This window comes from Aquila chrysaetos, chromosome 13, assembly GCF_900496995.4.
Source record: "Aquila chrysaetos chrysaetos chromosome 13, bAquChr1.4, whole genome shotgun sequence".
NCBI classification, from domain to species: Eukaryota; Metazoa; Chordata; class Aves; order Accipitriformes; family Accipitridae; genus Aquila; species Aquila chrysaetos.
In genome coordinates, this window is record NC_044016.1 from 19,633,307 (window position 1) to 19,650,518 (window position 17,212).

The following is a 17,212-nucleotide window of genomic DNA, read 5'->3' on the forward strand; positions in this document are numbered from 1 at the left end:
GATAAACCAAAGAGAGGTTTAGACTGGACATTAGGAAGCATTTCTTTACCGGAGGGTGGTCAGACACTGGAACAGGCTTCCTAGGGAGCTGGTCAATGACCCAAGCCTGTCAGTGTTTAAGAGGCATTTGGACAATGCCCTTAATAACACACTTTAGCTTTTGGTCAGCCCTGAAGTGGTCAAGCAGTTGGACTAGATGATCATTGCAGGTCCCCTCCAACTGAAAGATTCTATTCTATTCTGTTCTTTCTATTCTATTCTATTCTATTCTATTCTAAAAAGTTAAGCACAACCTCAGCACATCTGAAGGAACAGAACGGCATCCCCTCAATTACAGTAGGAGCAGTATTAATCCTTCTATCCCTACCTCCCAAATAATCCGCCTGAAATCATCTTCCCTAGACTAAGCTCAACCAAGCTTAACCTCTAAAAGGAGACCTACTCCTACTCAGGAACCAATTCTTTCTTGTTCCTTGGCTGCTCAATGGAAACAAGATTTCATTCTAATGAGTCTATTTATTTCTAGATAGGTGTAACAGTCACAAGCAAAATGAGGATTGGTTTTAGGATCCTGATCTCCCATTATAAACTGCAAATAACTCATATTAAGACTCCTAGCTTATGATAAAAAGATTGAACCACTTGACTCATCCTAAGGATGTCCAAAGATGTATGAAGACTGTGTGGATCTCATCAATGTTGGCTGTGTATTAATGCTTACTCATACCAGAAAAGTTACTCTGGAAAATATACAGAGCAATATTAAATGTGTAGGTCTATCAGAGTACCTCAGCTATTCCAGAACTATTTGGTTTAGAGATGAGAACTAGCTCTACATGCTCCCTGCTAAGCCACATTCAGAAAACACCTTGCTACCTGACAAGTTCCTGCCAGGATACATACCAACACATGGCAACAATTGTGCACAAATCAAAATCTTCATATTTAGAATTAAAAACAAAATCACGACTGAGACCTGGATCTTTCCTTCCCCTCTCTTCGTTCCACTGGTCTTTCAACACATAAACTAAAAGACTATCTCCATTCATGATACCGACAAAACAGCTTTGTCCCCATCTAGCGAAGAACTGCAGTACAGACGCATCCTAGACAGATCACAACTCTTTATTCAGCCCTTACATCCAACTGAACGATTAAGAGCAGAAGATTTAAACACAGCGTTGTATAGTAGACTACTGCTGTATGAAAAGTATGAGAGGATGGCAAAGTAGCAAGAGATACCAATTACATCCACAGTTGCTATGCACCCACCAGCTCACGATAATAAATGGTGCAAGAATGAGGTGACCTGTGAGAAGTGAGAAGTTCTGCTGCTTTTCCTTAATTCTCTTTCCTGGCCACAATCAGCAGGAATCTGATGGACGCAAATCCATGTCAAATAGCACATTGCAGAAATATGCAACTCCCTACCAATAGCCAGATAGAATTGCCACACCACATGTTATTGGTAGACTGCCTTTTGCTTCTCCTTTTCTGTGTAGAATATCTAGTGGCAATCATAACCCTGACAACGGTTTCACACTCAGCAGACCTTAACCTCCTGTGCAAAAGTCAATATATGACCTTGCTGATGGAAAAATAAATTAAAACATACAATAGACAAATACAGCATTATTTTTATAAAATAATCTTATCATTCCCAAAGAGAATAATAGAGATGGGGAGCTAATCCAGAGGTAGTGAAGTAAGGTCATTCTGCAGGGAACAAGGTTGAGCCACCAATCTGAAGTGCAAGGTGTGCTCATATACCCTTCCGAAATTTTTCTCTGCATAGAATTATAAAAGTCCGGGTCACAGTTATAATTGTTTGCAGAGTACAGGTGATGAGAACATTGTCAGAACAGGGAATATGCATGCTCCCTATACTTCTCCTGCCTCCATTCTGAACTCCAAGTAAAGAAACAAATACATGTAAATTAAGGACTGCCTGAATCCATCCTTTATATCCCAAAATAAGCCACAATGCCTTTTCTCCTTAAAATTCTTCAGGGGAAAAGAAAAAAGAGTATAAATGCTGGAATGCCACAACTAACCTTTCTAGATATCCAGTTTAGACATGCAGGCTGGAGAGCATCAGGATATATACACTAAAAAAATCAGAATTCTGAATAATTTCCTACCTGAACCCAAACCATCAGAAATTTCACAATCAGAACCAAGGGTAAGAAGACTCTGATCCCCTAAAGTATATCTGTGTATGCAGTTAGCTTGGCAAATTGGATAAGTTCCTTGGTATATCCTGCTTTTGATCATTCTCCCTCCACTACAAATTAGTGTGAACTCTTGAGTCTGTAAGTCTTACATTTTGGGTTTGTTTTTAATTAGAATTGGGAGAAAACTGGTTTCAGTGGAACACAGCAAGTTTTAGCTTTTTTCCTGAACTAAAGCTCAGACTGAAGCTGTACATTGCTGAAGTTAAAAAAGTTTTAGCAGATACTGCACTATGCAATTCCCACTTTCTGACATTTTTTCAGCCCAGAAGTATATTAAGCAGAAAAGATCATATAATTTCAGTGGTCCTCCACACTCCCTGCTCAGACCAGAATTTTATGGCTGGCAATGTGTGTTTTACTTCACTAGAATAAATGTTATTAGGTACTTAAAACCTGGCACTCTATTTCCATTATGAAGCCCCAGAAAGCTAATTATACTCACGATGATGAGATTTTTATCCAGCCCCATGAAACCATTAGGTGACACAGTGTTATTTATAGCAATCACCTGGGCAACATTTTCAAAAGAGAGACAAATTCATACATGTAGCATCAGAGCCATTGGAAAAAAACCATTTCATTGCCTAAATTATGTGAGTTCTGCCCATGGTAAGAAATTGCTGTACCATGTTTCCTTTCAGAGAGTGGAAGATAAATCGAGAATAGAAAGCAATTTGGGGCGGGGTGGGGGGGTGGGCAACAACAGGGTGCTGAGTTTTTTTGTTTGTTTTGTTTTTAATGTCTTCAGCATTTTGACCCTCAGATAAAACCTCAGAGAAAACTGCAAGGCAAGTTGATGATAATGGCAAAACCCTTCCCTTGCTCCAGGAGACACAGAGAAGGAAAAACAAAAAGCCAAACCAGAAAACTAGGCCCTAATATACAAAACCACATAGGAATCAAAAGCTGGAAACAATAACCCATCTGTATAAGGGAAAACATTAGCTGAAGGAATCTATTAAAGCAAAGCCTCCTTTTAGCTCCTTGAATAGTGTAAATATTACATTAAAAAACAGACGTCAGCTTGTGGGCTTTATAAGGGGCCATATCATTCTTCACTGGAGTAACAACTATGTAACTGCTGTGAAAACAGGATCTTGATAACACACAAGCCTGCAATATAGCCAAGGTACTATATAGGCTTTGACACTAATTTGGACAAGCTCCATGCCTTGGTGGAAAGTGGAACTTATGACTTCAACCCAAATAGGACTTAACTGAGTTCTGCAAATATTTGGACCATCTGAACCACTCAAAATGAAACAAAATAAAACAGACTATTGTGTGCACAGCTCAGCTGACCCTGAAGGCCTTTCTGCAAATCCTGGGAGACCTGATCCATTTGGCAAGCTGTTCTCTAGAGAGCAGAAGACCTTTAGTGGATGCCATGTCAGTGGGACAAGCGTTTGGAATACAAAGAATGCCATAACAGACATAATCAAGAATTATAGACCACTGCCTTTGTTGTGAAACTTTCTACACAATACCAAACACTAGTGTTACAGGAATCATGTGGAAATGCCAGATATTCATGGCTGAGTGGATCATGAAAATGAAATACACTGTTTATATGGTAGGTGCTTCTTTCAAGATGGTTTCAGTCTTGAAAGAAACAGCATGGGGAAAGCCTGAACAGTTACTGCCTGCATTGAAGTTCTTCTGCGGCACGCACTGGGCTTCAGTTTCCAGTGATGACACATTGGTATTTTACTCTGCACCAAACAGACCCCAAACAATGTTGAGCAGTCCTCTAGAGCATGTCCTGAAAATCTGAGCATGTGAAAGCATTAATAAATACATCCACAAAAATTAGCAACTTCACAAGGCTTCTTTCCTGCAGATGGAGACAGGGAGATGTATATGGTGACACGACAATTAAAACTTGTCCAGAAATCACTGGCAGAGTTAGGAACAGACACTGATCTGACACTGAATCCGGTGCTCTCTTATTTCTCCCATCATTTATATCAGGTTGTTTTTATGCAATGTAGACAAATCCCAGCTCCCTGGGACCAGCAGGTGCTTGGCATCCCTGCATGTCCAACCATTACATGGACTTTGCCACCACCTGAAGACATGTCCCTGTGATAAATTGCCAGGGCTGATGACTCATGAAGCCTTCTAACATGCAAACTAAAATAACACTTCCTCCTTGAACAGATGCATCAAGAAATATACCATATGTTATGGATGTCATACAACAAGCATGGGTACTATTGGGATGACATCTATTCATTGGCAACATGACTTTCTTCTCAAAGCCATCTCTTCAGAACTGCAGACAGCTGACCTTACTGCTTTGCACCATTCAGAACAGAATGGGAACAAGTCACATACCTGATGCTGCAAAACGTGGATTTAAAATCTTTCTTGGGCAGGGAACCTTGATACCATTCATTGAGCTCCTCTCTATATCGATAAAAACAGTGTACAAGCACAGAGGAAGAATATGAAATGAGGATACTGTAATAAAAATTCCTGTTCCAGCTTGTTCACTGTATCGTGTCTGGACACTGCATGCTCAAGTTTATACTTGGGTCACAAAGAATTGCATTTTCCTGCAAAAGCCACTTTAAGGTTAGTGTGGTTCCTCCTCTCAACAGCCTGTACCTCACAGAGCTGAAAGACAGGTTATTTTACCTGGTGTGAAGGGTCAGCATCATCACATACAGTTCAGAAAATATAGTTCAAGTCATTACAAGAAACTAATACCTTTTCAGAAAAAGTGAAATATGTTATTTGTCATACTGAGTAAGCCCCTGTAGCTATTTTTTTCATATTTCCCATTAACAGGCAATGGGAATTGGGATCCTGATTACAAATAACTGGGGATTTTTCAGTGTTGTGGGTTTTTTTGGTCGAGATGAAAGCTTTGCTGGGTAAAGATTCTCTGCTTCCCACACTCTTCAGAACAACAGGTTAGCCAGTAAAATGTTCACCTGAGATGTGCAGGATTCAGACTTATGGCCATGTTCTGTTTCAAAGTAGAGGTGCAGGACCCTTGCTCTCCACATGAATATTCTGGCCACTATAAACACAGTGGGTTTTTTGTTTGCTTGGAGGGTGGAAGATGGTTATCACTTGTACTTCATTTCCCACAGTGCTACTCTTCTCCCTTCAGATACTTTTAAAAAAGACTCAACTTATGGCAACGTCTGCTGTTAATGCTGAATACAATACAATCTTGTAACACCTTGCATTCTACACTGTCAAAGGTCTTTAAAGAAATTCACATATTAGGTTTTTCAGTCTCTCTTTCAGTGAGATCAGCAGAAACAGGGAAAATGGGAGGCAGACAATTACACAGTTCCCGGTTACACAGGAAATCTGTAGCACAGCCAAGAATCAATCTACACCGAAGCTGTATTGCACTCTCATCCAAATCACTGTTCTCCCTTTTTTCCATCACTGACTTACTGACTTTTCTTCACTTTAAGGAAAAGTTCAGCTCTCAGAGAAACATTTACCTGTTCATTAACACGCTGTCCATCCCAGTGGCTATGTCTCAGTTCAGAGCAGCCAAAGTTGCATAAATAAAAAGCACTTTCATTAAAAGACACAAAATGTGTTTGATGTGCTGTGGGATGGAATACTAATTCAGAAGGGGAGCTAAAAGACATCTAAGCTTTTCAGACAGTTTATGCCTCTAAAAAGCCAACCATGTCCTAAGAGATGCTAATTTTGAAACAGGACACACCACAGGGCTGAGCCATTCACTAGACAGATGTGGTCACTGCTCCATTTCTCAGACTCCATGACTAGCATTTACACAAATATTCTCAGGGTTTGGGGGAGGGAGCTATATCCAAGCCTTTTAAGCACAATTTATCCAGAGAGAGAAAAACAAACATTACTTTTCTCCCTAGAATTAAGCTATTGATGTGCAGATGATAATCCTTCTGCCACAAAAGCAGCCTACTGTATAATTTATTAAAAGGGAATATTCTTTAATTACCAGCTGGGGCACGCAACTGAGGAGTTCTAACTGCTTCTCATAAACATCAGCTATAACCATACACACTTGCAGTTCACTGGATTATGACACAGGAGTATTTTACCTAACAGACCACAGGGACGTTTTTTCTTTTTTTTTTTTCTTCATTTAGCCTGATCCTGCTGTCAGTAACTTGATGGACCTAATAATGACCTCTGATGCTGGTTACTAACCAGCCTTTCAAAGCAAGAATCAAAAGCTTCATATTATTATTTATATCACAAAATGCTTTATACTGCCAAACTGTGGAACACACTGCCACAGAATATAATAAAGTGTAAAAGCATAAAAGTGAAAAAGGCATACATTTATGAAGGATGAGGGTTCCTTCTTAGAAATCTTTTCATAATACTGAGAGAAGCTTCAATGCTGCTGAAATTCACCAGCCTTTAGACATTAAAATGGACTATCAGTCATTTTTTAAAGATGCTGTGCCCTACCAAAGGCTGAAAAACTTTCCAATAAAGCTAAATATATGCTTTGTTTTGAACTGCTTATTCCATCCATCACTTTTTTTGCTTCCCAAGCACCCATAGATATAGCAACTCTAGAAGTTGTACATTGTATGCACACAATGTGTCATTTCCAACCTCATCTAACACTCAAAACCACATCAAATTAATTACTTCAAATTGGTATCAATCTAATGGAGATGAATGCCATGCTTTTATTTCGTATCTTCGAGAAAACAATGCCAGATTCATTGCATACACACAGAGATACATATTTTCTCACTGAAAATGGACTGGAATGCCATACATGGCAGATGGAAAGGTTGTTGGTGCAGTGTTATGAGCTGAAGATAAGAATTATTTTTTTCTGAAACCTCAGAAGTCTCAAACACTGATTTTAATGAACTGTATAATTGTAGTGTTTAAACCAAGATTAAGTTTTATAATAACCATAGCTGGCATAAGACTTACTATAAATTACTGATGGAGAGAACCCCATTTTAAGGAACTTTAAATTACAGCAGGGATGCACAGTACACTTTTAGTTTTACGAACCTTTCTTCTCTTCTCTTTCCTCTTCTGTTGTTTTTTTATCATTCTCCTCAATACAGACAGATATAGATTTGCTGCCAGCACTGACTGCATCAGCCTCCTCTCATTTACAGATTGTACAATTGTTCTTGTCCCTCTTCAAACATATTTAGCCCTGCTGTAGGATGGGGATGCCACCATCACCAGGCATTAATTTATGGCTATAGCGTAGTGACCAAGAGGACAACTTGTCCCTGTGTTTACAGAACTACTTAAATGTACAGCTGAGGCCACACTGAATTATCCAGCAATTTCAGCCCTCAGGCCAAAGCTTACTTGCCAAATTGAAGTCTACCGGTATTACGCATTGTTCCTCCACTGAATGTTTTACCTTTGTCATGGAAGTTGGTCTTTTTGGATATGTTCTCCTGACTGTATTGCTGCCTAAAGATCATTCTATTAGCTGAAGTCCATACTCACGTTTAAAATCTCTTATATGCTCTACTTTTCACAAGCCTCAAATCAATCAACTGATATTTTGCAGTTGATAAGTGTATAATCTAAATAATGAGCTGCCAAATAAGGCAATTAATGAATTCCTTGCACTTCCAATGAAGAAGTTCTTAGGAGCCTACCTTCCCTCAGCCCATTCTGTATACTTCTTTTGGTGGTCAAGGGAAATGTGCACTATGGAGGATCCTACCAGTCAGGAGGTCAGTTCATGATCATTCTACTCAGGGGGTCTTCAGGAGAAAATGAAACGTTTCTCATGGACTCAGCCTGCTCTCCAGGTGTGTGGCTGTGGACTTAGATTGTACTCCTGAACCACACAGCTCTGTCCGCACAAACCTGTGGCAAGCTTGAGGTCAGGGTCAAGGTTCTGCAATAATTCCTGTGGCAGGTGAAGCCAACAATCTGTCACAATCCCAACAAATCCTAAGTAGGACCAGCAGCAGTGGGACATACTCTATTGTTCCATTAACATCCAAGCTCTGCATTGCCCCTACTACTTTTTACTTTGTGTTACGTAAAGGTACTATGTGTACAGTTCCATTCTAGCATTAACCCTGTTCAGCTTACAGTCAACATGCTGTGGATACAGAAACGGACTTTTTCTTCACCCATTGTGGTGGGTTGACCCTGGCTGGATGCCAAGTGCCCACCAAAGCCACTCTATCACTCCCTCTCCTCAGCTGGACAGGGGAGAGAAAATATAACAAAGAGCTTGTGGGTCGAGTTAAGGACAGGAGAGATCACTCACCAATTACTGTCACGGGCAACACAGACTCAGCTTGGGGAAAATGAACTCAATTTATTACAAATCAACCAGAGTAGGGTAATGAGAAATAAAACCAAATCTCAGAACATCTTCCCTCCACCCCTCCCTTCTTCCCGGGCACAACTTCACTCCCGGATTCTCTACCAACCCCCACAGCGGCGCAGGGAGATGGGGAATGGGGTTTACGGTCAGTTCATTACACGTTATTTTCTGCCGCTTCATCCTCCTCAGGGGGAGGACTCATCACACTCTTCCCCTGCTCCAGCGTGGGGTCCCTCCCACGGGGAGGGTGGGAGGCCAATACATTTGGTGACCCCGAAGTGATTCAAACACCGAGATTACTACTTTCCAACAGCACTGTTTTCAACTGTATCCCTACCCCACTAGCTTTTACATCATTGGGACCATCTCCTTCCTCACTTCCTTTCCTCCTCCTCCTGGCATTCTTTAGACAATACGAAAAGCCACAGAAGAACCCAGCCTGCGTAACTGAGCCTCCTGTCTGCCACATGCCTGCACTGAAAATTTATCTTTTTGTCCTACTCCGTTTATCTCCAGCAAGCAACCACTTAAAATATTTTCTAAATAAAATGAAGTCACCTACCATTCATGGCAGTCACCCTGCATGTTGCTTGATGATGGGAATGAAATGTCACTAACGGTGCTCAAAGACGTATGAAACTACCTAGGACACACCTACCTAGAGTCAGCACAGCTACCTAAGACAAGTTCTTCTGAGAGCACACACAGAATTTGTTAATGCCAAACTCTAAAAGGTTTCTCCTCACTGTCCATGTGTCCACTGTCTGTTTTTCCAGTGACACTGCTGCTTGCTCCAGTTCACTTCTGCTCTGGGCCTTTTACTAAGAGTGATGACAGTTGGATGGTCAGGGCAGCCACGTATTTTCTATTTGTCTCCCTCATTTAACCCCAGTCACTATTGAAAAAACAGTGAAATTGGGAGCTGTCGGACAGGTGAACAAAGGGAATAAATACAGACTGAGAGTCCCATGGATTTTAAGTTGCTAACCCAATATTTGAGTGTATCATTCAGTGCCTTTGCCTCTCTCCCCTTTCCATAAAATCAGGTAAAAATGTTTTCTTTCTCCCAGCCTTCATGTCTCTTGCCTATTACATCTACAAAATGTTTGGGATGCCAGGTGCATTTCAACAGGTGACTGAGTATCACAGAAGACAATGTGATTTTCACCTCAGTTCAGTTGTGCAGCTGAAACTGCCACGTCTGACTATAATGACAACTAAACAATTCTCCAGAACAGTAGAAGGAAACTTCTTTCTTTCTCTTCATGGCTGTCACTAGATTCTGGCAACAATTCTTTACTGTGCCTTTTTCTAACCTTTTCACTGAAAAGATAGGGAATTCAGCAGCTCTTCCTGCCCAGTGTTCACTGGCTTTGAAAGGCTGGTGGGCCTTCAGTGAAATTCAGAATACAGAGAAGAGTGAGCCCTGGTCTGTGCGAAATCTGCTTCTCACATACCAGAGAAATATGCTAGTTATTTACATATTCCTTGCTCTTGCTTATCCTTGTAAGACTAATCTGAACAGTGAGAACTGCATTGTACACAGTATATATTATTATTATTGCATACTATCAGCAGGACTGACTGGATTGTGGAGACCCAGAACTTTTGCAAGAGGACAGACAAGGACAGAACATAATCCAGTGACAGTAACTAAATCACACAATCAGCATTTACACGTACTTCCCATACAGCAGAATTAGATTGCTCACAATTATTTTTGTTCTTAAGTACAGCAAATGACACCATTTTAGTAGGATGACAGCTGGATAAATGTTTTCTTTTTTTTCTCTTCTTTTTTTTTCTTCTTTTTTTTCCATGGTAGGATCAAATCTGCTCCCACTGAGCTCTCCCAAACTCCCACAGAATGCAAGCCAAATGCAAAACACAGCATTAGGCATGATGATAACAATTTTCCAACTATCACTGTATAAACTCAGGACTGTTTTGGGCCTGATTTTTGAGAAGTGTTGAGTGCTAACTTCAACCAGAGCACTAGTAGCACACCTGAAAAATGCAGAACTGTAAGAGGGACACCCAAATTCTACATATTCAGAATACCTACAGCAAATACCACAGCAAGTTTATGGCATTTATGTCTTCATCAGTCTGAACAAAAGAGCTGGAAATGTATTTTCTAAGCAACAGCTAACCTTTCTTGTTGGAGAGAGAGAGAGGGAGGAAGAAACTAAAAATATTCCATGCTGTTCCCATGGGATGGTGGGGAAGAGAAGACTTTTCAATTATACAGAAATAAATATATAATTTCAAATCCCTGACCCAAAATAACCTCTTATACCAGGATAAATAAATGAGTCTGTAACTGTCAGTATTGCAGCATGGAAAACAAAAACCAAGTAAAATGAACGATTTGGAAAAACTCCTTATCTCCTCTTATATCTGCTACAATGTAGTCTTTTACGTATTATGATTCCAAGCTGTAATAATGGTACATCAGCTGAATTGTGCAAGCATTTTTTCCCCCTTCACACAAAATTCAACCTTTAAACCACTACAAGAATGACTCCAAGAAAAAAAATATATTTTTAAGAGGAGTCTCGCACTTTATTAAGCCTACTATATTGTTTCTCAAAGTAACCACTTCAGGGTACTTGCTATAGAAGGGAAAATATCAAGGAAAAAAAACATGACGACACAGTTACAGGAACTTAATGATAAACCATACAAAATGGTAAATATTTCTTCTCAGGTATGCACAAGGAATAATGGGGTCTACACCAACAAATTTATACTTATGTGAGATGAGAAAAAAGCTTAAATTCATTATATGGAACTATAAAAGAATGAGATGGTGTCTTATATGAATCTCAAGTTTTATTCTTCCAGCAAGAAAAAATTCTCTGCATTAAATAATGTAGAAGGAAATGTATATCATTTTAGGCCTTACTTTACACTGTATTAACCATGTTGCCCAAATTTTGGAGCTACTGCTTCAGCCTACTACACACATTAACAGGTGCCATTAACCAAACAGCTCTTTCACACCAAAAAGACCCAAATACACCACTAATCAGGAAATGTGTGTATTATTTGCTGCATTAGTGACACTCTTGCTGCATTTTGTTTTTTCCCACTATGTCCTGTGGTTGTCATAGGCCAGAGTTTCTGAATTTACTGCTCTAAAGCCTATTTGCACTTATAAAAGAGTAATTTTTGAAGCCACGTGTCTGTCTTCCATACCTAGTCTATAGATACTGGAATGACCCAATGTCAGCATCAAGCTAACAAATCATCCCAAACATCTAAGCATGAAGTCATTCTGTTAACAGAAAAAGGAACAGATGCTGGTGGGAAAAAAAGCAAGTTAACTCCACAATTGCTGGCATTTTCCAAACATCCAGCTGAAGGAATGCCGCGGTTTGTAAAGGGTAACATCCTCCCACTGTGACTTACCAGTGTTAGGAGATTTCCACTGAGCCATAGGCTAACTGAAAGCAAGTCTATTTCCAGAGAATTCATTTGAGAAATTCCACATTTCAGACTGTTTCACCAGCAGTCTCCTGAGCTAAGGAAGTCACGCAGTCACTCAGACCAAAACCAACCATGGATTCCAGGCCCTGGGAGGGAACCAAACAACATCTTCTGTACAGCCTATTTAAGGAGTTGGTCTCATGGCAATAATACAGGAGATAGTAAGTTGCACAGAGCCTTACTGTTGCCCCCTTTCTTTATAGGGGCATACAACTGCTTTCCTAGTTTGATTTATGGTCAGTTCAGAGAACCACAAAACAATTTAGGATGGAAAAGGCCTTGGGCAGAGAGGACCTGCTCAAAGCAGAGCTAATTTCAAAGTTAGATCAGGTTGTTCAGGTCATTGTCAAGGCTTGAATACTGAGTTAAACTAAAATGTTGATTGAAGAGCTGCCACAAACTTCTAAAGCATCGGTAGGAAGAGAAACCATTTTCTGATGGACCAAAGACTTCAGATAAAGTCTAATTCTCTGGCTTTGGGTGGTCTTTGCCCTGTGGTCATCAGATATCCTCATTGTTTAGCCAGCAGTACACTTGCACTAAGCACTCCAAGTCTCACACAGCTTCGCCAGCCTCCTACTGTCTACCAAATGCTTTTGCTTTTAGGCTATCACATGTGCTGTGAGGGTTACTGTGTGTTTTTCAGACTTCCCAGGGGAAAAGAGAGTAGAAGCACCACACCCACCCACACTCTCCCTAAACAATTCATGCAAAGCTGGGAGAAAAACTCTCATGAAGTCACATCCAAGCCTCATCAAACTGAGACTCCTTACAAATGGCTTCTCAAATACTGCAGCAAATCATCTTGTGTGTTCATGTCTGCTGCTCCCAGATACAGCGTGTGGAATAACAACAACTCTAAAGAGAACTTATAAGGGACACATTAAATGCTCCTTATAGCTATAAATCCATAACCAAAAGAGTTTAATATTTCAAATCAATAACAGACTCTAAGAGTATTTCAGAGAGGGAAAAAATACCGCAGGAACACAGAATTGAAACAATACAACTTCAAACCATGCACTTCATTTATTATGAGACAACCACATGCTTGGCACTCTTCATACAGAAAGGATGAACCCCAAAGGGCTTTTGTAGCTTGGATCAGACAATACAAAACCAAAACCCCACACTCAGACAACACAATGGTGTGATCTTCATCTGGTATATTGTATCACTAAATAAGACCAGATGAAGATCCATTTTCTCTCTTCTTTAGGGAATATCTTATCTTCCTCTGAATATCTCCATTTATATCTCCTACTTTAAAGTAGGAACCCAAAGAAATGAACACTGTCCTACAGTAAGAATTGCAGAACTCCTATCTAAATACTGCAGATGTAATGCAGCCTCCTGCTCTTAGAGCCTCCATATAGAGCCTTAAATGCAAAGAAAAGACCTCAGGGTTTTGGAAGAAAAGCCCTGCCAGTTCACTTTAGCTGAGAAATAACTGCTTCTCCATCTTAACCAAGTTGAAACTATACTTCACAGTGCAAAAAACACAGAACGGAGCAACCCAAGAACAAACAGTAGGTGCAGGAACTTTCACTCCATTCAGAAAGTTTTCCCCAAAGGCAAGGAGGACTCCAGGTTTTATATTTGCATCCATATTCTGCTTCATCCCTGATAGGCTAAGGTAATTATATCAAAAGCTACAAAAGCAGCTTAGATTCCTCCAGCAGATTTCATTTGGGTTTTTTGGTTGTTTTTTTTTTTTTATATACACACACCCACATATATATATATATATGAATTTATATTATACATATGAATTAATTTTTATATTTATAGTTTTAACAGAAGGATGAATCCAAGGCATAGGGTGAATTGCACTCTCTAGAAGCTGGAACTGTAGCTGGGTTTCAAGCAGGGTTTATAGCAGTAATACAGCCTGGGTTTGGATTGGAAATTTTGTTTAGAACTCTGCATGAGTCTGAAGGCAGGCAGGGCATGGGGATGGAGGACAGAAGTATCTTACTCTATATCCAGCTGCACAATATCAAGCTATACCTTTTACGGTGACATTTTGCTGACAATGCAAATCTCAAGGGCAAAACCCAAAGAGAAACTCTCAAAGAAAGAAAAAAAACTAAAACTGACATGTAGACATTATCTTAATTAACATTAGACAGCCAGCATGGGACCAAAGTGGGAGTTTGTGAAATTGAGCTGCAAATGGTATAAAAAGACTGCAGTAAAACTTCTAAAAGTTAAAGCCTGACTAAGGCTGGGATTCCCCAGGGCATTCTGAAGCCTAATGTAGGGCTGGATGCAGCCCTCACATTAGGAAAAGGGAACTGAACACCAGGTGATGCAGCAGTATCTGCTGCTTCTTTGTGGAAGAGGTATAAACCTTCTCTAGAAGGGTATCTGGGGCACTCTGCACCTGGACTGCAGCTTCACTGGTTTCAGCATTGACCTGCGACCTCAGTCCAAAGGACTTGAACTCCTTAGTGATTGTTTAATGCACAAAAGTGCCTTCTGTTCCCTCCTTCCTGCTCCTTGCCGTGAGCTCCCCCATGTCTGGAGACTTCACCACAAAATCCATTCCTACAAGAATACCTTAGAAGACAGTTGCAGCAAGGAAAAAGAATGAACAGTGCTTAAACTGAAAATATATGCAGATTTTTAAGATTGTATCTTAAAAAAAGGGAAAAGGGAAAAGGGAAAAAGGAAAAGGGAAAAGGGAAAAGGGAAAAGGGAAAGAAGGAATGTTGTATGCAGCCAAGGCATGTGTATATAGTGCAGGGAAAAGGTATGAGATGATGGCATGGCCAGAACCTTGCCACAAAGTTTCCTAACTTTGCTACTCTTTCTTTCAGGTAGACAAAAATGCATTTATATATAAATACAATAATGAAAAGTTCTTTGAAATTATACAATAATTTAGATCAAAGACTTTAGAACCAAGGAGTTTCCTGACTCCTATTCTCATATTCAGTTTACTAGAGTTTTTTTATTCATCAGGTAGATGAAAAATATAATTGACAGATATTAAAAAAATAATTGCAGGGGATGGAATCATAAGGAAATTCTCTTTTCTGCATATTGGCTGTTACAGCATATGGTTCAGATAAATTTCCCTCAGAATTTTTAAAGCCTATTTTGCTATTGTGGAGAAGCCTTTATCTGTTTCGCATAATAGAAAAAGTATAATCAATTTAAGGATTATAAGCATGTACTCTTTTTTCAGATGCCATAAATGCCTCTTTCCAGAAAGCTGCAGTGTGCTGATTATTGCTTCACTACTTAAGTTTGAATAATTTCATTTGACTAGGTAAAGCACAATCAACTCAAAACAGCTATTCTAGGGTACAATTAAAATCAGAAGAGTACAAAATAACTCTAAAATATCTAGAAGAGCTCAAATAGTTATTAGGATTAAGATTTTTGTTGGTTTTGTTTATTTGTTTGGAGACAAGCTGCATGATACAGATAGTCCAGTTTGACTGCACTTTGCAAAGAGATTTGCTACCAATTTTTCCCTCAAAGAAACACAGAAGTAAAAAAACCCCCTAACTTGTTTAACTCTGCAAAACGTGTGCTTCTTACTAAAATCTGCTCAACTGAAGGCTTACAAATTAGTCTCTGGAGGCAAGAAAGGCCATAAAAAGAAAACAACTTGAATTGATTTCCAATAGTAATAAGTCTAAGAGCTTGTAGGATTGTACAGAAGGCAAGAAGCTATTGCCTACACAATGAGGCCTCGTTCTTAGAAATGCAGACTGCAACCAAAGCAATGTGTGCCAAAGCAGTGCAATACCTGCATTTTCTACCCTTTGGGGGATCCCAATATGAGCTCATTTTGCAGGTGAAATAATTGAGCTGACAACTTTTGCTTTCCATATCATTATTTGATCAGTATTTAATGGGATTATGTACTTTAGTACCAGCTCCTGGTAAAACAGCACTGAATAACAATAGTTTTCTAAACCTTGACATCAGAAATTTACAAATAAATACATCTGAAATCATGGTCTAGTGCTTGGCCTAATTCCTGCAAAACATATAACTAGTGGGAAATCTAGAGATAATTTTACAGGAAAGAATTATAGAAGTGGATTATATGCTTTATGTAAGTCTAAATTTCAGCTGATGATGAGACATGAAGATTATCCTAACCAAAATCAGAATAAAGTACCTGAACTGGGGGACTATGTCATTTGCATTCTGTCTACATATGGCTTTACTTATATCTCAATATGATATCAGGGGAAGTTCATACTACAGAGAAAGAGGCAGTCTGAAACATGTAGTACTGGTGTTTCAGGTAGAAGGTCAGGGTGCTGTCAGTGGTGACTGAATAATGATTCTTTTGATGCAAATTAAGACAACTACATCTCTCATTGTCCACTCTGTACTGCTTAATGGCAAGGTAGAGGACAGCTGAGACTGAGAACACATTAACATTTTCCTTGCATATAGCTACTCCACAAATGAAAGTGAAGAATTCACTATAGCTGCTAGCTGAAGCTACTCCTTTAGATCAAATCACTGGTTTTTAGCACTAATGGTTTCAGATATCAACCTAGGATGGACAAAAGTGACCAAAGCAAGTACGGCTGTATAATATTGTGTGAAGTCTCCTCTGTAGATATCACCCACAATCATGAAATTTCAATCCAGAACTGCATCTCCTTTGAGTACCGTGGAATGTTGACTGGTAAGCTGTGCCCCTGGCAAATAACTTTAAATGCACAAACATACATGTCTTCCCCCATTTCTTCAGAAAGGTTTGGTATCAGAAACAGCTGGAATGAGTTTTTTGATACAATAGTGACTTTCTGCTATGATGTTGGGAACAAATACCATAAAAGATTATATCTAAAGTCTAACTGCCAAGATAAATGTGCCTACAACAATGACTAATCTTCATTTGTGCAAGTAACATTTGTTTACTTGAAACAATCCACTAATCTCACACCTTTGGACCAAATCAGGAAGCTCTGACCTTCCATTACTTTTAGACTAGAAAAGTCATCTGAGGTTAAGGATTGTGAACAGTTGCCTCAGCCAGGACTTCTTGACCTTCTAATTCAGTGTTTTCGCTTGCCACATTACAAAACATAGAGCCCTTGCTTCCCAGTAAACTCAAAGAACCCAACATCAGCAAGACAGAGCTCTCTGGGGGCTTGTCCTGGATGGCTAACAGTGTTCTGCCAAGTGAGGAACTGGGCCCTTTGTGGCT

At 39.6% G+C, this 17,212-nt stretch overlaps 1 protein-coding gene across 3 annotated transcripts in view; it reads right to left on the reverse strand.

Moving 5' to 3' along the window:
* Positions 1–17,212, reverse strand: part of DAAM2 (dishevelled associated activator of morphogenesis 2) — a 191,857-nt gene that overhangs the window by 84,193 nt on the left and 90,452 nt on the right. The gene's annotated exons all lie outside the window — the stretch shown is intronic.